Source organism: Mauremys reevesii, linkage group 2, assembly GCF_016161935.1.
Source record: "Mauremys reevesii isolate NIE-2019 linkage group 2, ASM1616193v1, whole genome shotgun sequence".
Lineage (NCBI taxonomy): Eukaryota > Metazoa > Chordata > Testudines > Geoemydidae > Mauremys > Mauremys reevesii.
In genome coordinates this window covers 261,392,960-261,414,775 of record NC_052624.1, presented here as the reverse complement: position 1 = coordinate 261,414,775, position 21,816 = coordinate 261,392,960, and the positions used below count along the sequence as shown (strand labels likewise).

Genomic DNA, 21,816 nt, shown 5'->3' with positions numbered 1-21,816 from the left:
GCAACAGTCAAGACCAGATTTCCAAAAGAGCTCAGATGAGCTATGTCCTGATCTCTTGAAAATCTGGCTACACCTTTTACAATGGGAACTGTTCGGTTCTGAGCACTTCTGAAAGATCTCACCTTTATTAAAGTGCCTAAATGGGAGCAGAGCTCTCTTGAAAATCTGGCCCTGACTGTGAGTGCTGACAACTTGAACATTTGGTTCTTGAGGTCTTTTGAAAAATCTGGCCCCACCGGGCCATTTTCTCATCTGTTTGTTACATTAATTTGTAGGCTTGGAAGGATTTGATCTTTATCAGTAAGTGCTGATAAATGTCAATTTCACTGTAGAAACAAACAGATTAAAGTATTTTCATCTGTAATAATCAAAATTTGCAGATAGGCAAAGTAAGAAAAATGCTACTTGAAAACTTATTAGAGTTTGATTTAGGATCTTGACTCTGTATATTTTGACATGGGATGCTGACAGTTTGTGTTTTAACCGTTATACAGCTTTATTTTTTTAATCTCAACATCTATTGTCATCAAACAATTATCTGATTCCCTCCAATGACTAACTCCCCTCTATAATTTCCTGCAACTGTGAAAATTTAAATCGATTAAAAACCAAAACCCCACAATACTTAAAACCCATAATTCTGCACAACTGTGAAAAATTAAAGCAATAAAAATAAAAAATGCTGAAAAATAAACCTATATTATTTGTCAAAATTATTACAAAATGAAATTTGAATTGTGCCAAGCCTAATTATTTGTAACATATAAAATGGGAATGTCACCAATGACTTTGTCAGCAGCGGCATTGGGCCCACGCTATTTGAACAGTTATGTTTTTCAGTGTTTCTATTGTCTTTTCTGTAGCTTTTGAAAAACCACTCTGCCATAATCAGGATAACTGCCGTCTAGTGCTTCATACGGATATGGTAACCTTCACCTGCCTGCAGAATGTAACAGATACCAGTGTATGCCTTTCTTATTCTTGGTGTTGGTGTAAAGTGCTCTTCATGAGCTGTCAAACTGAGATTACACTGCGATGAGAAACTCAAGTGAAAAACATGCTATCTGCTGTCAATACCTCCAAAGGAAGTTTCTGTTCCTCTCTCCCATATATGGAAGAGACTCATACTATATCTCAGATGGTTGTCAGATTGTCAATGACCGTGATAAGGTTTTCAGTTATCCCAGCTGGAGAGGCTTAAAAGTGAGTAGGAATTGCAGTGGGAAGCAGCTGCTCATATTTCTGTGATAAGCAGCCCCATAGGAAGATTTTTGCTCAATTTCTGTGCCTTGCATTATTTAACTTACCACCTGATGTTCCTGTCATGCAGTAAATCCAAAAAATTACTATTTGCTGAGGTTTTCACTGTTCCAATTTATGCAGAGACATAAGACAGTTTCCCACGTCTCTTAAGCATTTAAGATTACATGAGGGAACCTTATTGTGATATTTTTGATGGTTTCTCTTCCATTCAGTGGAGTTCCAGCTGAGTTTTTAACTTTTACTTAAGACTTTGTTGCTACAATCTGGTTAGGATCAAAGGTATATCAGCAAAATATCTCCACAGACAAGTCCCTGCAGGTTGATAATAATCAGGTTCACATGAAACAATAACAATGACAAAATCAGTGTAACAACAAATAATTTACCTAATGGTCACAGGTGGTATTAATTGATTATTAGCATGATACATTTACATCACACTTATAAAAATAACAAGTTAAAAGACAAGGAAGTTTCTCACAAAGAGAAGCCAACTTAGATAAAAACAATTCAGACAAATATCATTTGCAGAATCACTGTGCAGGTGCAGCTAACGAATTTATAGGGTTCACAGCCATATCATTTTACAGTATTACTGCAATTCTACATACCCTAGATTAAAAAGAGAGAAAATACAGTTCTGTGTATTTTATAAGATCAGATTTTAAGTTATGATTTGATCAGTTACATATTTTTCAGGAATAATTAAAATTAACCAATCCAGAATTTCAGTTTGTGAGGCAATGTAAATGAATGAGGATTGGACAGTGTCCCAGTGACTGTTCTGAGTCAAACTGTGATACGTTTACTCCTGCTGAATAGTGACTTACTCCACAAGTAGCCTCATTAATATTCCTGGTGTAAGGTGCTATTCCCAGTGGCTCAGAGTATCACAATCTGACTCTTTGTACCTCAGTTTCCAATCTGTAAAATGGGGATGGTAATGCCTTCCTAACTAATGGGGGGGGGGAGGTTTGAAGATTAATTACTATGAAAGTTCCCTTCCAAACTAAGACCTGTTCTGTGACTCCCCAAGAATCCTGCCCCTAAACATAAGTATGTGAAATGTTGCAGCTGAAACCATAATTAATCATGAAGTTTCAAAAATCAAATGATAATTCTAAATGAAGTATACACATTTTAAAACACCCGCAGTTTAATGTGATGGATGAACCTGTCTTGCTGACAATTGGTTTTCTACACAAGGCTGTATTGGAGATATACATAGTCTAAAGTTCCCTGTAAATGATGTATGATTGCAATGCCTCATTTTATCACCACCACCAGCATCAAAAAGAAACCTGGCTTGCAGAGAAATGAGGACATCTGCAACTCATATTGGATGCTTCTTCTTCAGAGACAACTCAAACCTACTGAGTTCTTGGCTAGCAAAAGTCAGTTGCAGACTCTAGGCACAGGAAAGTTCACCTCTTTTTCTTGCAATGATCCAATAAGTGCTACATAGTCAACAGATCTTGGAGAAAGGAGTTAGTGATCCACCACTTTTCCCTCCTGTGAGTCATCAGGGAAATATGTCCTCCAACTGGGTCTGAAGTTCCCCCTAGACTTGTGAGTTCTTGATGACTCCCAACCACTTCCTTAGTCTTATGAAATTATAGAAATAGCCAGAAACATGCCTGAATGCTGTCCATGTTGACATTGCTGTTGCCAATAGAGCTGGTTGAAAAATACCAAGTGTTTTTCATAGGACATTTTTTTTGTGGGGGAAATGTTTTCATTGACATTAAAATTGTCCCAACAAAAAAAAATTATGAAAAATTATTTTTGGTTTTAAAAAATGAGGTTTTGATTAAAAAAATTAGTTATCAACAATCATATATTTACACTGAAGAGTGTTCAGCTTTCAGTTTACAGTTTTTCAACAAACAAACTTGAAAATGAATTTTTTTGGTGTACATTTTCATTTGTGATAAAAGGCATTTTTTTTTGTTCAGATTACTTTTTGACTTTCCCTCATCCTCAGTTCTAGTAATCAAGTCTTGGTGATTTTTTTCAAGGTTTCAGTTTTCTCCAAAAAAGAACTCCCTCAGCTTCGTCTTTCAATAACCGATGTTTGGTTGGAGTAAGGATGGACTGAGGAGGAGCAGAGATCTATTAGCTAGGGTTTATTACTACAGTCTCAAGAGTTCCCTTCTGCACTGTGCTCCATCAGGAAACCCCAGTGAAGAATCTAGCCACTTAAACTGTGAACTGTGTTGCAGGATTTGGCCCCAAATGTTTATTGCAAGTGCATATGTTACAATACTTAAGCTAATATTAACATCAGAATAGGATGTTGTCATAAATATAAAGGGAAGGGTAATAACCTTTATGTATGCAGTAATATAAAATCCCTCTTGGCCAGAGGTACAGAATCACTTACCTGTAAGGGGTTAATCAGTTCAATTAACCTAGTTGGCACCTGGCCAGAAGGACCAATGGGGAAAGGAGATACTTTGAAATCGGGGGGTGAGGGTGGGAAGAAGGTTTTGTTTGTGCTGTCTTGCGTGTGCCCTCTTGGACAGAGAGGGGAACCAGCACAGGAAAAAAAAATCTCCTAAAAAGATCCTGAAATGATACATCTAAAATTACAGAAATTGTAAGTAATAGCAAGGAAATGCATTAGACTATCTTTTGTTTTAGCTTGTGAATTTTCCCTATGCTAAGAGGTAATTTTATTCCTGTTTTGTAACTGGGAAGCAGAATCAGAGGGGAATCCTCTGGGTTTAAAATCTTTTTATTTACCCTGTAAAGTTATCTTCCATCCTGATTTTGCAGGTGTGATTCTTTTACTTTTTTAAAATAAAATTCTTCTTTTTAAGAACCTGATTGATTTTAAATGCCCTAAAAAGCAGGGATTTGGTCTGTGCTCATTCTGTTAACCTATTGGTTGGTATATTATTCTCAAGCCCCACACCAGAAAAGGGAGTGAAGGGGCTTTGGGGATATTTCGGGAGGATAGGGCTCCAAGTGGCCCCTCCCTGAATGTTTGTTTAAATCACTTGGTGGTGGTGGCAATACCGTCCAAGGACAAGGAAAGGAATTTGTGCCTTGGGGAAAATTTTAACCTAAGATTGTGGAATATAAGCTTAGGGGGTCTTTCATGCGGATCCCCACATCTGTACCCCACAGTTCAGAGTGGGGAGGGAACCCTGACAGATGTGTTTGAAAAATAGTCAGAAGACATGCTCTCCATTAATGCTGCACACCAATCTTTAGCCGGCTGTCTGCTGTGTTCCTAATGCCAGTGCATATCCTAGATCATTCCCTGATTTATCTGAATTTCCTAAGGAAGGTTCTCTTAGTAGACTGATTCTTTGAGAAATGTTGTGACAATAACCTGATTGCTCTGTGTCACTCTTTAAAATAATCTTTGCTTTTGTTATGCAAGAGATTCCTGACTTGAACATAGTTCTTCGCATTGTTTAAATTTAATCCACTGTTGCTCATTGGAGATATAGATAAAAGAAGGTGAAGATTGTTATCTCCTATATTTTAGTAACAGCCTTTCTCTCTGCATATAACAATTCTGTCTTCTTGGTTACAAAACTGTACATTCAGTGTATTAAAGATTGCTGCTGAGTGTTTGCAGTCATGTGGCGTCTGCTATAGTTGTTGTTAGTCTCTTCCTGGGCTTGTTGAATTGGTGACTATACCTGCTGAGTCTTTGCCTGGGCTTGTCATATCCCTTGTCCTTTTTGTCTGGGCTTGTTGCAAGTGCTGTTGTGTGTCTGGATTGGTGTCTTTAATCTTTTGCTGTGTATAAAGTAAAACAAGCGTCAGTGGCCCCAGGAAGAATTCAAGCCATGAACTAGGAAATGCTTTACGATTGCTTTTTAAAACTAAAGATTTATTCTAGTACATTAACATCCAAACTGGTTAGCAAAGGTAACAACCGGAACTGCAGAAATTGAGAAAATTTCCAAATTATGGGGAATAACACTGTTGAAAGGATAAAATGAGAACAGTTTTATTATTCTGTCCAGGAAAACAATATAGAAAATAAGAAGTATCTTGTATCTCTATCTACAACAGCAGTCCATAACATTAAATGGTTGACATCCCAGAAAGAATGGTAATGCAGAGCTAACAATGTAATAGGTTATTAATGTATTAGCATTCTCTCCCTCATTCTCAATGTTTGTGGTTACAGTTCTCGATACTCTACCTTAGGGCTCACATCTCATCAGGGTACTATGTCTCTTGATTAATAATTGTGTTGCCCTGTAACATAGTCTGGGATTTTTCAATGTGAGGTTTTGTACTGTGTTGTGTTAAAATGAGCTTAAGGAGCCCGGCTATTTAGTAATACCATAGTTCTTACAGTGTTCAGTGAAATGATTCCCAGCAACATATTCATTTTTGTGAGTGGTTATATTTTTGTAACCATTCTCTAGCTTGTTTTGGAGCTGTTCAAGGTCAGAGACAATAAGAAGGGAAAGTGGAGAAGAAAAAAAGTAAAGGTGGAGAAATACGAATAGAAAACTTGATACTTCTGTGAAATAGAGATCAGACACACTTTGCATTTTAGGGCTATATTTCCCACTCAGAATTCTGAAACTGACACAAAGCACTCAGTATTGCTCTGGTGGTTTATGATACCATCCAAAATCCTCGATGGAATACAGTCCATTATTCACAGTTACCTTTTATTCTCCATGTATGTCACCTTTCTCCAGTCTCAAGCTATTTTATGTACATTTTATTGCTTGAATTAATTGGCAACATATATCAGCACTACAACACTCCCTGTCCTAGCCAGCCTAAGAAGTTTGGGATCAAAATTCTGAGCTCTGTGAGTCAGCAATTTGCCCCGTCTAAAAATTGACTTTTTAACTTAATTTCTATTTCTACGTAAGCATAAAACAGTCACAAGTTTGTTACAGTACAGAGCCACAAGCTACAATTCAGGCACAACCTAGTGGTATCAAATGAATCAAGCAGTCTGCTGCTCTCTGTGCTCTTCAGAGTGTCATCATTAGGTGATAATAGTAGGGATAAAATCAACAAAATGTATGATTTTATTAGTGCATCCCAACAAAAGATCTACTCTAGGAATTATTTTGGGGAAGTTCTGTGGCTTGTGTGATACAAGAGGTCAGACTAGATGATCACAGTGGTCCCGTCTGGCCTTGGAATCTATGAACAAGGACCAAAGTTCTGTTGGTATCTAATATCAGTACCTGTTAGTGTAATGCCAACAGACCCTGGTCATCAGTGGGTAGGATTGAACCTGGGAACTCTGAAGCTTAGTCTATGAGCCTCTACTGCATGAGCTAAAAGCCACATGGCTCTCAGCCAAGGCTGTAGCAAACTCACCAACCTTCAGATGCCACTAGAGGGGGACAGAGCACCACACCAAGCAGGCATGGGTTACATTAGAACACAGAACTCCAGTTTAGTGGGAATCTCAGCAAAGCACAGTATAATTATTACCACTCAAAATAATAGGTATTGTTATTATGATGGGCTAATATTACTGTAATGGCGTATGAGCAATTCAGTATATATTGTGAGTTTTATTTTTGTATTGTACATTTTAACTACGTTCCATATCAAGAGGCTGGAAGATCAGAGGGAGATATAGTTCAACAGTTTATTATGGTGCAGCAGTAGCTGTGGCATAGTAAAAATTGTGTTACAGAGGTCAGTTTTAAGAGGCACTTTAAACTTTTATTTTGTAAAAATCTCATTGAAATGGCAAATATCAAAACACAGAACTCTGAGCATGATTTTCAAGGTGGTTTGATGAAAAATAAATTGATTCAAGAATAGTAATAAGAGTTCAAATACCATCTATTTTCATGTTCTTTTCACTGGGTTGTCTCTTTTCTTTGTACTTCTTTGCAGGAAATGTAAAATGTTGAGATCTGTCCTTTGGCCAGACAGTTACTCTTCATGTGCTGATTCCTAGAATATCAGTTATACTAATATTTATTATATGTATTACCATAGTGCCTAGCATCCCGACTCATGAACCCAGGCTGCCATTGTGCTATGTGTTGTACAAACACAGAACAAAAAGATAGCCCCGGCAATAAAGAGCTTGCAATCAAGCAAAAGACAAGAGACAACAGACAGGCAAGTACAAAGAAACAATGAGATAATATTGGTCAATACACCACCAGCCTCACCGTTGTCAATTTTTTGTAGGCACCACGGCAAATGAAAGTTTTTAAGGAGGAATTTGAGTCAGAATTGACATCAGCATTTTTTGTCTATATAGAACATTTTAGAACTTTATATCTGTAACAGAAAATATGTGGCCTCAACAGTGTTAGGGCAGAATAACTTCCCAAATACATGTATGCAGTGTTGTTGTAGCCGTGTTGGTCCCAGGATTTTAGAGAGACAAGGTGGATGAGGTAATGTCTTTTATTGCACCAACTTCTGTTGGTGAGAGACACACCAACAGAAGTTGGTCTGATAAAAGATATTACCTCACCCACTATGTCTTCCCAAATACATGGAACATGGGACTGTCAGATGTGCTGATCCATTGGTATAATTGATATTAAAGCATATGAGCTCACTGTTAAGATTTTGCATTAGACTGCAAGTTTGATGAAGTTGAGGTATAGTATTCCTTTCTGGTATCTGTTGGAGATGGAGGTGAAAGCCATATGAAGGGCTGGAGTGTGTTATTAATAGTGTTGTAAGAAATATGAAGATGGAATGGAATGCACAATTATTTCCCTTAAGTTCCTATTTCATTCTCTTAACACTTGAACTGTGCAAGGCACAGCATAGACATAGGAAGATAGTCCCTGCCCTGGAAGAGCTCACAGCCTAAAAGGCAAAAGAAGATGAATTTGCAAATTTGACACCATCAAATTAGGCCTGAATAAAGACTGGGAGTGGCTGGGTCACTACAAAAAATAATTTCCCCTCTGTTGATACTCACACCTTCTTGTCAACTGTTGGGAATGGGCCACATCCACCCTGATTGAATTTGCCTCATTAGCACTGACCCCCACACTTGGTAAGGCAACTCCCATCTTTTCATGTGCTGTATATTTATACCTACCTACTGTATTTTTCACTCCATGCATCTGATGAAGTGGGTTATAGTGCACAAAAGCTCATGCCCAAATAAATGTGTTAGTCTCTAAGGTGCCACAAGGACTCCTCATTGTTTTTTCTGAGCTAAGTGATCAGGGTGGCACATACCATATTAGTCCCACTTTCTGGGTGGCAACTCCCCGCCACCATTTGAAGAATGGCAGCACTGCCTGGTGTGCATTTCCAGAGCTCAGTGGGGGATTCTATGCCCCTGTTGTAGTATGGCCCCCTCACAGATCCCTTAAAGGCAAAAATTAGCCAATAAAGTGTAAGACTTACTTCCTGTATCACACTAACAATGGAACTGCTTGAGCAAGTGAAATGAATGACTTGTTTTTCAGGCATTAACAGATCGTAACATTTATAATAAGATTACTTATGCTTATTGCATACCAGAACCAGTACTGCTTCAGCCATCCTGGCTTCTATTGTTTTTCAAATTGAACACACTCTTTTACTGTGTATGTAAGAAAATATCTGTTCTGGTCAACAGTTCGGTTTATCTTTCATTAAAAGAATAGCTAAGGCAAGGTGCCAGGCACTCCTGTGACAGCCTGAGTGCCTTCAATGCCTGTCGGAGCCAGGGGGAGTCAAGGGCATTCAGCACCTTCCAGGATGGTGTCCCAAGTCACTGAAACAAATGCAAAGGGTAACATTCAGGGTCAGCGTGTGAGTTTGCAACGCTCTGCCTTTAGCACGTTTAGGTCTATAAACCCAGGAATGGATTGCACTCCTCTCTAGAGAGGTTTTTTTCATCTGTGGCAGAGACTGTACTATGTCTAATATTCTGCAGTTTAATATTTAATGATGATCTTCATTTAATAATTAATCCAAGTATAATTGAAGACAAGTTACTTGCAAGTTAAAAAATATTCATCACCATTGGCTTAACTGTTTCACACCACCTCGTGTGAGGGACCCAAAAAAGAAAGGAACAGTTTGTTACCAAATGCTGCCCTTGATTACATATGCACATTCCCAATGACCCCTGTGCAAAGTGAATCTGAAGGTAGAATTTTAGCCCTTAGACCAAGCTCTTCAGGGCAGGGACACTGGAGAAAGGTAAAGTGCCATGCATGTTTGTGGCATGGTAAAAACAAAAATATTGGTGGAACGTGAGGTGGCACTGAATGTTATCCTGATGTTAGTACAAAAACTAAAAAGAGGGTCTCTTCAGTCACTGGATTGTGGGTACTCACAAGCCCATAAGAGCTGCCATACTGGGTGAGACCATGGTGCAGCTTTCCAGTATCCTGTCTCCAGCAGTGGCTTGTCCCAGAGCTTCAAGGGGAATGTAAAGAACACGTCAATTTGGAGTGATCAGCTGCTGTCTTCTACACCCAGCTTCTAATAGTCAGGTTTAATGTTGTCCCAAGCATGGGGTTGTTTCCCTGACCATCTTGGCTAATAGCCATCGATGGACCTATCCTCTGTGAACTCATCCAGTCTTTTTTTGAACTCAGTTCTACTTTTGGCCAATACAGCACAGGTTAATTGTGTGTTCTGTGATAAAGTACTTCCTCTTGTTTGTAGTAAACCTGCTGCCCAGTGACCGCTAGCTTTTGCATTGTGTGAAAGGGAAAATAACACTTTTCTATTCATTCTTACACACCCTTCATGATTTTATAGACCTCTATTATGTCCCTCCTTAGTCATCTCTTTTGTAAACTCTACAGCACTAATTTTTTTAGTCTCTCCTAGCATGGTAGCCATTCTATACCCTTGATCATCTCTGTGGCCACTCTCTGAATTTTTTCCATTTCCATTGGATACTTTTTTTAAAAGAAGTGGTGACCAGAACTAGACACAATATTGAAGATGTGGGTGCACCAGGCATTTATATAGTGGCATTATGATATTTTCTGTCTTATTTTCTGTTGCTTTCCTAATAGTCCTTAACATACTGTTTGCCTTTTTGACTGCTACTGTGTATTGAGAGGAAGTTTTCAGAGAACTATCCGTGGTGACCCCAAGATCTCTTTCTTTAATGGTAACAGCTAATTTAGAACCCATCATTGTATATGTATAGTTTGGTTTATTTTTTTCTATATGAATTTCTTTGCACTTCTTTCATCTGCTATTTTGTTGCCCAGTCAGCCAAGTTTGTGAGTTCTCTAACTCCTCACAGACGGCCTTTGGCTTAACTATCTTGAATAATTTTGTATCATTTGCAAACTTTGCCACTTCACTGTTCACCTCCTTTTCCAGATCATTTATGAATATGAACAGCACAAGTCCTGGTACAGCTCCTTGGGAGACCCTGCTATTCACTTCTCCATTGTGAAAACTGACCACTTATTCTTACTCTTTGTTTTCTATCTTTTTAACTAGTTACAGATCCCTGACAGGGCCTTTCCCCTTATCCCATGGCTACCTAATTTCCTGAAGAGCTTTTGGTGAGGGATCTTGTCAAAGGCTTTCTGAAAATCCAACAATACTGTATCGACTGGATCATCCTTATCCACATGCTGGTTGATTCCCTCAAATAATTCTAATAGATCAGTGAGGCATCACTTCCCTTTATGAAAGCTGTGTTGACTCTTCCCCAACAAATCGTGTCTATTTATTTGTCTGATAATTTTGTTCTTTACTATAGTTTCTATCAATTTGCCCGGTACTGAAGTTAGGCTTACTGGCCTGTAATTGCCAGGATTTCCTCTGGAGCCCTTTTTAAAAACTGGTGTTACATTAGCTACCATCCTGTCACCTGATACAGAGGCTGATTTCATGAATAGGGTACATACCACAGTTAGTTCTCTAATTTCATATCTGAGTGACTTCAGAACTCTTGGGTGAATACCATCTGGTCCTGGTGACTTGTTACTGTACAGTTTATCTTTCTTAGTAGTGGTAAGTCTACCAGGAAAGTGGATGGAGAGATGGAAAGGGTGAGATTCACATGGGGGTGCATAGGTCAGTGTGAGATTCACCAGGGAGGTGTAGGTACATAACTGCTATTTTAGGCACCTAAGTCCAATATTTAGGCACCACTGGTATTTGCAAAAACCATGCTTGGTTGCCTCCTAACCATATATTACTCAAAGTCCCTTGGTGCCTATATTTCCACTGTTAAAGCCCCAAGGCCCATAAATCCATAAAACTATGCTCAGCACCACAGTTCTGACACCACCAAGGAGCTCAGCACCTAATTCACCCTAAGCCCCAGCAGAATTCACACCCTACGTGTTCTCCCACCTATTTTACCTTTTGGGGCCCAATCTGGGAGGTGTTCTCTGAGCATGCCTAAATCCACACAAAAAGGAGGAGGGGGAGAAAGTCATGGTTCTCCCTGTGTTACTTTTAGTCGCACGCTCCCAGGATGTGGGAGACTCTGGTTAACACAAGGCTAGCTTTAGGCATTTTATCACTTAGAGTGGAAAAAAAATTTGGTGCTGCCCCTTCCGTCCCAAATGACCAAGGGAGGAAAAGCAAAACCCTTCCTCCAAAAACCCAATTTGGCACCCCAAAGGGCATTGATTTGTTTCCCCCAGAAGTTGATGCCCAGGTCAGACCCCTGTCTGCCTGCCCCTGAGGCTGGCCCTGCAGACCCAGCTTCAATCTTCCTTCCTGCCTCATGTGGGGAAGGCATTTGAATTGGGCTCTCCCCCTCCCTGTGTATAAATACTTAAATAATCATTGGGCCAAAGAGAGTGAGAGAGATTCTGACTCTGTAGCCCAGTGGTTAGGCTGGGAGGTGGGATGCCCAGGTTCCAGTCCCTGCTCCAGTGACTATTTATACACAGTGGAACAGCTCTAACAGGTGAAAAAGAGAGAGAGAGAGAAACCTCCTGTCAAGTACCCCATAGCCCAGTGCTCTCCTCTGCGTTTCCTATTGGCTAGCTTAGGTGACTCCTTGTTCAGCATGTTTTTGTGAATCCCATTGTTAGATGCCTAACTCTCCCATATATGGTATAGGAAGCCTAATTTGGATTGTGAATTCCACTGGGTGCCAGGGCACCTAAAATCATAGATTATTAGGGTTGGAAGGGCCCTCAGGAGATCATCTAGTCCAACCCCCTGCTCAAAGGAAGACCTATCCCCAAATGGCCCCCTCAGGGTTGTGAGTTCAGCCCTTGGGTTTAGCGGGCCAATGCTCAAACCACTGAGCTATCCCTTCCCCTGAATTAGCTACTGCAATGCTGAGTGTTACAACACATAGGTCCCCCTTGTGAATTCCAGTGAAGATGGTCTACAACAGTCACACAGCCATTCCCAGAGGCTTCTCAAACTGGCTGGGAGATATGCTGGTTCAGTGCCAACCTCAAGCAGCCTGTGCCAGCGGGGTTCCTATGGAGTGGAGTCTAGATTTGTTGTCTTCTCACAGCACATTCCTGCCCCAGGGTGAACTCCCTCTCTCCTAGCATAGGTGCTGTTATGGATTATCAGAAATATCGGTAAGTGTCATTGAGTGGTACATTTGCCACCTTAGGTATATATTGCAGTATCCATGGTATCTTCCTGTGTTCAGGGTCTGTGGAAGTGTCAGGTGTTGAGTTTTAATGGCATCCACTGTATTTGAGTGAATCCTCCTAAAACAGGCTGGGAGATGTTATGTCAGTTGAAAATGCAGGGGATGTGTTTCATGAAAGGTTATTAAAATCTTTTGCAAATAGGGTCAGATTTTCAAATGCTCAGCAGCCAAAACTGTGGGCTCAATTTTCAAAAGTGCTCAGCACCCAACAGCTTCCATTGTAACATTTGTGGCCAGATGTTCACCCTTTTGAAAATCTGACCCTGACTGTGGATTCTGATGACCTCTCTTGAAAACACTGGCCTTGATGTTAACAGTGGAGTTATGGGGGCTTCATATGGTCAGCAAAGGCTACCTGCTGTTATGGACTAGGACATAAGTGGTCAGACTTAGAGGTTGCTCACAGGTAACCAGCCATCTACCTAGTCATTCAAACAACTTCATGTGCTGCCTTCTGGCTTAAATAATGAGTCTTACCAATCAGAGGGGCCGGATGGTCTTCTCCAATCAGGAGCTTCATGGGTGGTTCCTTTGGAGAGCTAAGGTCCATTCTAAGCCACACTCCCTGCTGATACCAGCGAGCTATTGAGTGATGGCTATGGTCTGCAGACTGCCTGGGGACTCTTGCAGAGCCAGCTTTGAGACCTGTGATTCCTTATCCTAATGGGGACACTGGCAGGATAAGGGCCCTGGGTTGTATTTTATTTGTGAAGTGCCATGCACACCTCTGGTGCTGCACAACTGGATTGTGCCACAGTTTGACTCAGTTGTATAAGACAAATAAATGTTATCAATTGATACATGTTTTTAAAGAAAGACTACAGTTGATCGTTAGTCAGTGCCAATTATTAGGTAACTTAACAAAACTTTAAAAGAATCAAAGCACCTGATTTCCTCCATAGCTGCTGAGTTAGTCCAATATCAGTGCTGGCCAGTCTTAAAACACAATGAGAATAAATACTTCAGGAATAAATTAAAGATCAGTGGGAATGGATGTTAAATGCTTCTCATTAATCTGCCAGGGAAGCAAGATTAAAATAATTACAGTTTAAAATCTTGCACAGGTTTTCATTAAACTCCATCTAGACTTTTCAATAAAGGTTTACTGCTCAATGACAATTGCTAGAGATGCCATCTATTGAAGCGGATGTATTATCCATATTTTATAGCAATGTAAAAGAAAATATAATACATTAGTTAATTGCAGCCAAAAGTTAATATCTGATATTCTGGGCCAGAGTATTGATTAGATGCCACACATGGCAGCCCTATGTGACTATGGAGAGATGGGTTCCTCTAACTCGAGCTGGACATGGGAAACAATGCATTGCTCTGGTATACTAAAGGTGTGACTGTTACTTGCTCTGTGTGGGCTACTGCTTCATCAGTCTGTATGAGGAGAGGAGGCTCTGTGAAGCTGCTGTTCCTTCCCTGTTCAGGTGGTGGAGAGAGGTGGGGAATGAGGGCAGCTATTGCTCTGTCCACCCGGAGTCCTGGCTAGTGGAGCAGAACTAATGTGGAGGGAGAAGTAATAAGCAGCTGGTATAGTTTAAGAACAGATGACTTTCCTTCTGGAGCAAAGGGGAGAGCAGGGAGGGAAATGTGTCTTTCAGAGTCTACTAAATTTCCACCAATGACAGCAGCCCTTGCAGAAGGCAGAGATAGTATTCCTAGTGGATATAAATCTTGACCTTTTGCATGAATGAAAAAGGACTAAAAAACAACAGTTCCACTTCCTGGAGAATAAAGCAGGATAGATGGGAAGTAAAGGGATTTGCATGCCTTGAACATTGCAAAGCACTGCTCCACACTCTCTGCACGTCACTATGGAGGAGGTAGGTGGGGGTCATGATTAATATGTTTGCAATGCGACCCATGTTGGCTAGAGCTTGTTGGAAATTTTGTCAGAAAATGTCAGTTTGTCAAACTGATAATGTCTCGTGCAAACAATATGGGTTCAATGAAATGTTGTCAAACCAGAGGCAGTTTTCCAATGGAACTCTGCCTGCCAAGCCGGCTTCTGTTGGAAACTTCTCTGGTTCCCTGCCAGGTCAACTGGCGGGCTGCTAGGTAACTCAGACTTCTAGGATCTGCTGCTCTGGGGCCGGGGCTTCCAGGGTTTCCAGGAATGTCAAAATTTCTCATGAACCAGAAACAAAGGTGCCGACTTTCTGAGTTAGAATCATAGAATCATAGAATATTAGGGTTGGAAGAGACCTCAGGAGGTCATCTAGTCCAACCCCCTGCTCAAAGTAGGACCAACACCAACTAAATCATCCCAGCCAGGGCTTTGTCAAGCCGGGCCTTAAAAACCTCTAAGGATGAAGATTCCACCACCTCCCTAGGTAACCCATTCCAGTGCTTCACCACCCTCCTAGTGAAACTGTGTTTCCTAATATGCAACCTAGACCTCCCTCACTGCAACTTGAGACCATTGCTTCTTGTTCTGTCATCTGCCACCACTGAGAACAGCCTAGATCCCAAGGGGGTGCTCAACCCCTGCTCTGCCCCAGACCACACACCCACTCCACCTCTTCTTCCAAGCCCTCACTCTGCCCCGCCTCTTCCTACCCCATTCTGGCCTGCCCCTGCCTCTTCTTGCCCCTACTCTGCACCCTCCCCCCAGCGCCTCCTGCACACCAGTGAACAGCTGATCACTGGTGGGCGGGCGAGAGGCACTGAGGGGGGGAGGCGGAGGAACTGATCTTCAGGGCCTGCCGGTGGGCAGGAGGTGCTGGGGGATAGGGAGCAAAACTGATTTGCGTGGCTGCCATTGGGTGCTGAGCACTCACTATTATTTTTCAATGGGTGCTCCAGCCACAGAGTCGGCGCCTATGACCAGAAATCCCATTTTGACCTACTCTAGTGTTGATCCAAACCTTCATGGAGCATACAGTAAGTAATAGTTGCTACTCAAACTGGTGGCTGTAAAATGGCTGCATGACTACTCCATACCCCAAGTTCTGGATCAAAGCGTAGGATTCTACTCAGTATGCAGGTCCTCCATGCAAAGTCCATTTACTTCTGCCTTGCACAGGGATTAAAGGCATGCAATGCTTTATTAAAATCTGTAGTAGCAAACCCCACAGGAGAAGTCTGAGGAAGACTCTAGCAGTGAAGCAGGGAGAGAGTAGCTTAAGAGATTCTGATCCTGATTCTGACAAATAACTTTATTTAGTGCTAGAATAGAGCAGCTCTGTGAGTCTTTTCCATTGTCACACGACCCAAGAGATGAGCACTTGTGTATAATTTTATTGCTTATGAACCCAACAGATTTACCATGTGTTTTCTCAGGCTGATGAAAATGGAAGGGGTTGGTAAGTCTTGTGAAGATCTTCTCAGATCTCTTCTGTATTGTTTAGATAATTTGTTTCTCATTTAATTTTCCTTTATTCATGTTGAGATGATTTCCTTGATGTAATATCTTTTTTATAAAATGTGACATTTAAAAGTAATTTGAAATTCAGAGTTACTAAAAACAAGAATTTAAATCTCTCAGAAGTTTGACACCAATAATTATTGTACTGAACTAACTAAGTAGACTCAGAAATACATTAAGATCCTTGTACTGGACTATTGTTTTCATTTAAAACCAATATTTTTTATAAGGACAGTACTGTGTTCACATAGAACATTAAATCACACATATACTGGCATACTGCTGTCATTCTTAATTATAACCTGTCGGAGAGTCTCTATTGTCTTTTCCCATTTTAAATGTGATATGTGTTATATTTCTGTAATGTTGTACTTGATTGTTACAATAAAATATAATTTAAAAATAAGGATCACAGAAGTTATAGTTGGGAAATCCCTATTAGATGGTCTAATTCATCCCCGCTGCCAGCTTTGGATTATATCCCCCGGCACATGCATATAAATTAACATTTTTCCAGAAACCAGCCACAACAGAGATCCACCAAAACTTTCAAGTTTAGCGCTTTTATCTTTAAAAGCACAGGATTTGTCTTTAATGTCTCTTTATTTTTAAATAAAATTAAAAAATCATTATGTAGTGAGAAAAGACATTGTTGGTGCAATTATTTTTTTAAATAGAAGAGTTATAATTATTTCTATAGCACATCTTTGTGCGTGAGCTTTACCCATAAATAAAAAGAGCAGGTCATATAAGTTGTTTGTTGCATATTTTAACAACTAAGTATTGTGTATAACAATTTTTTTAGTCCTGTATGTTAGACCAGAGTTGACATTCAGGGCCAGATTCTAATCTCAAGTATCAGAGGGGTAGCCGTGTTAGTCTGGATCTGTAAAAGAAGCAAAGAATCCTGTGGCACCTTATAGACTACCAGACGTTTTGGAGCATAAGCTTTCGTGGGTGAATACCCACTTGGTCGGATGCAAGACAGCCTCAGAAACCATCCTGACATTATAATCAAAGAGTCTGATAAAGGAGGTGCTGTTGTCATCATGAACAGGTCTGACTACCAAAAGGAAGCCGCCAGACAACTCTCCAATACCAAATTCTACAGGCCACTTCCCTCAGATCCCACTGAGGAATACACTAAGAAACTGCATCATCTACTCAGGACACTCCCTACAGTAACACCGGAACAAATCAACATACCCTTAGAGCCCCAACCAGGGTTATTCTATCTACTACCCAAGATCCACAAACCCGGAAATCCTGGACGCCCCATCATCTCGGGCATTGGCATTCTCACTGAAAGACTGTCTGGATATGTGGACTCTCTAATCAGACCCTATGCCACCAGCACTCCCAGCTATCTCCATGACACCACTGATTTCCTGAGGAAACTACAATGCATTGGTGACCTTCCCGAAAACACCATCCTAGCCACTATGGGTGTAGAGGCTCTCTACACAAACATCCCACACACAGATGGAATACAAGCAGTCAGGAACAGTATCCCTGATGATGCCACTTGCATCCGACGAAGTGGGTATTCACCCACGAAAGCTCATGCTCCAAAACGTCTGTTAGTCTATAAGGTGCCACAGGATTCTTTGCTGATTCTAATCTCAGTTACTCTGGTGTACATCTGCCATAATTTTGCTGAAGTCATCAGAATTACACTGGATTTACTCCAGTATATTTGGGATCAAAATCTAGCCCTAATTTCTTTGTCTCAAATAAAACAACCAAAAACATAGAGGATATAAAAGGGAAATATGGTATTTGATACATGGATGGTGCCAGAAGCCATCGTGGAATTAGAATCTACATAAAGAATATTTACACACACGCATGTTTTAATCCCAGCGACAAAATTTTATATAAAAATCAGTGGGTTGGGGTTTTTTTTCCCTTTGTGAATGTGGAAAGCAACATGTGTCACAAGATGGAGTAAGAAAGAACATCCTATTCCACAGACTTTAAGTCATTTTTTGTATACTGTGGATCATCGAAATCAAGTTTATGATCTATCCCTACTAAATCCAAACAGCTGAACTCAATTTCACCATGTTATGGGGACTGGAATTCTCTGTCAGCATCTACCACATTTCAAGCCCCTTAATCGTAGACTTATATGATGGCTACTCCCACAGTAAAAGTTCTAATACTCTTTCAGAGCCTCAAGCTAATTGTTACTATATGTCAAACATATGTAACCTCAATCCTTATTTACTAGTTTTATTTGATTGCACTAAGTATACTTAATCCCTTGTTTGCTACTCCGTTTTATTGTAAGTGGATCTTTCTTGTTAACAAAATACTCCTTAAAACATTTTTTGGAGGTAAAACTTGTATTAAAGCATGTTTTCAAACAGCACAGCTTTGAAAATCAAGTCTCTGTTGAATTGGATCATTCATACAATGAATAGGGATAATGCAACAACAAAAGATAATTTGTTTAAAGTTCTTTTCCAAATATCCATATCTATTTATTTCCAAGGTATAGTATGTAAGACTTAGCGTAGTCAGTTTCCGGATGCTGCTTCCTTGAGGTTCACTAGGTATTCCAAAGGAAAGTTTGGGATTTGTCTTGGAGGCCTACATCAAGGAGAAGCATATACCACTTTCTGTTGGAATAGATGCTGGGCATGCAAGGTGAAAGATGGAGTCTGAGTACTCCCTTACCCGAAGTATTCAAAAGGTGGGTGAATGAGGTGGAGTGGAACTGTGGCATGGATCATTTCCATACTCAGTAGTCCACTGAGATCTGGATCTGAAATCCAAAAGATGGAACTTGTTCTAAAGATCTATACCCAACCAAACTCTTGAGTTGCACCCCTCAGGTGTGAGGATGTTCAGCTTTGGAATCTAGATTCATGGACATTTCTGCTTTGATTCACGTTTACTACTTGTGTACCTGTTGCCAATAGTGAATAGATAATGCTACAGACTTCATACAACAGGCATGTCAAACAATAACTATCTCCATTGGAGGTGGGGTTGTAATATTAAAACAGACTTAAAAAAAATTACATTGGAGTCAAATAAAGATTAAAACATTTCATAACAAAGGCTTCAAATGCAGAAGTTAAATAACTACATCTTTTCACAACTCAACCTTTGTGGGAGCTACAAAACGATAAGATACACATCAACATTTTCTTGTCCTGGTGAACATTCACAGCATATTGGAATTCAAAATTCATCCCAAAGATGCAGAGTTTACAAAACAAACATATACAATATGGTCTTGGTGCTAATGAATGACCTGCCCCAAACATGATAAAAACATATCATATTTTGTTTCCTGAAGTTACCACACCTCTTTCATTCTACTCTTTTGCTGTTAGATTAATAGGTTTTAAGGCAAGAAGGAACCATTGTGATCATCGAGTTTGACTTCATGCATGGACCAAAGAATCTCACCCAATAATTTTGCATGAAGTTCTGTTTGACCTATAGCATTTCTTTTAACAAAGATATCCTGTCTTGATTTAAAGATTTCAAGTGATTGAGAATCCACCACATCGTTAGGTACATGACTGTACTACAGGCATGATCACTGTGTAATATTCAGACATTCTACATTCTAGCTATGTAGTATACTTGTATAGCCCTCAGCACAGTAGTGTTGGAGCATCTGTAACCCATATACCCGGAACTATGCTAGTTTGACAAGATGGAGTCACTTCAGGAGACTAGGCTTTGAAGCTTGGTCTATACTTTAAACTTATATCAGCATAGCTATGTCAGGCAGGAGTGTGAACAATCCCACACCTTGGACTGATACCGCTGTACTTATCTAGATAATTGGGCTTGATGGCCGTGGAGGCCAGTCTCAAGCAGAAAGTATATACATTTCCAACAAAACCCTGGATGCAGATGCAGCTACACCAACAGAAGAGTGCTTCTGCCAACATCACTAACATCACTCAGGGAGATAGTGTTGCTACCTAGGCATAAGAACTCCTCTAGTCAATGTAGGCTGCACCTGTGGTAGGGGACTATGCTCGCATAGTTATGCAAATGTGGGTTCTGTAGTGTAGGTTTAGCCTTTGTTTCTATAAACAGAGTAAAACATACTTTCAGTCTAAAATGACACTTTTAAACTTGAGTAAAGCAAGAAAGAACAAAAGTAATCTCACCATGAAAGCAGAGAAGGTGGATGGCTCCTATGTTATAGGTTGCAACAACTGTCTATAAGTGGCTCCTGAACTCTACGCAGAGGGAGAGGTCTAGGAAATATAAAGCTTGAATGAATAGAAAAAGATGTCAAAATTTCCCAGCTGTATGCACCACAGCAATCCTGATGTTTGCATCATTGCTATCTTGCAGTTTTGCTGCACAATGAAAGGTAAAGGCCAAGACTTTCAAAAGTACTAAGCACCCAACATCTTGGCTCTCCTCTCACCAGAAATAATATCTGGTATAATGACATACACTCTACCAATGGCCATTCGAATTACTTTGCAAAGGATGTATGATGACCAATGGGAGCACTAGTTTCAAATTCTACTTACAGCTGTTCTGTACATGGCAAGATATGGCCTATAGCAATGCCATAATATCACATCCCTGCTTCTCAGATTGCATTATTTAAGGGCCTGATTCTGGGAATAGCCTCACAAAGAAGATTATTTATGCAAGTTAGGGCTGTAGGGTGGGGCTCTAACTCTGCAAACATGGAGGGATACGGTTTGTATGAGAGACACTACACAAAATAAAATTGCACTAAATCTATAATTTTGTTTAAAGAAGTGAAGTGTCCATCGGTTCTGGAATTAACTCTCTGGAAAGCAGCAGCTGGCTGTCACAGTCAGAAGAGTGAGAGGAGGGATGAGAGAGGCACTGAAGTGGTGGGCAAGTCACAGCAAAGGGAGTCATCTAACAGTCAGCGTGTCTGCAAGAATGAGTTTTATGCCACTGAGCCTCCAATTTTGATTAAAAGTCAGAGATGCATATACTTCCTGCTTAGGAGGGGTCTCCACAGCCATCAAACTCTGTTCTCTGCACAAGTACAGTGGTTCCATTAACTTACCTCTCAAAATGTTAAAGCTGATTTCTGCTTGAGTACATCTTCTGATGGTCCCTTGGCTAATCCCCTAGGTAAATTATTCCATTGCCTCATTGACCTCACTGGTAGGAATATTTTTTTCCTGATGTCTAGGCTTTTTATTATTATCATTCTAGCTTTTGTTCGCCGATGATTGCCCTGAATAGCTCTCCTCCTTCCTTTTTTTTAATACACCTCAGTTAGTTTTGATTGACAGTTTCTCTGCCACTCTGCTGCTTCTCCTCTGTGCACCTGAATCTTTCAGTGGCTTCTTGTAGAGTGGAGGAAATCACAGGGTTTGAGGAATCTGAAATACATTGCTGTATGTATATATACATCGCTCCCAACCTCGCTGCCAGGAAGGCCATGGGATAGACCTTCCAATTTTCAGTGCAGCCACTCACATGCTCTAATCCAGTAGTGACGCCCCCAACATCCTCCTCTACGCCAGCCTATTCTTGACCCCTCCACAGTGACTGAGGCTGAGGGGCCCCCTTGCATGGGTGTTCCACTTATTCCATCACAAAGGGACACCATAGATCTTAAGTGCCATGGAGAGCTTTGTGTGAGCCCTTCACACGAGTGCCTTTC

General features: G+C 40.4%; 1 long non-coding RNA gene across 1 annotated transcript; it reads right to left on the bottom strand.

Moving 5' to 3' along the window:
- Positions 1-4,716: 4,716 nt before the first annotated feature.
- LOC120398756 lies at positions 4,717-21,682 on the bottom strand. The gene is made up of 3 exons (XR_005594679.1): positions 21,211-21,682; positions 20,318-20,407; positions 4,717-5,019 (listed from the first exon to the last, which is right to left on the bottom strand). It is a non-coding gene; the product is annotated as an uncharacterized LOC120398756 (long non-coding RNA).
- Between the last annotated feature and the right edge of the window lie 134 nt (positions 21,683-21,816).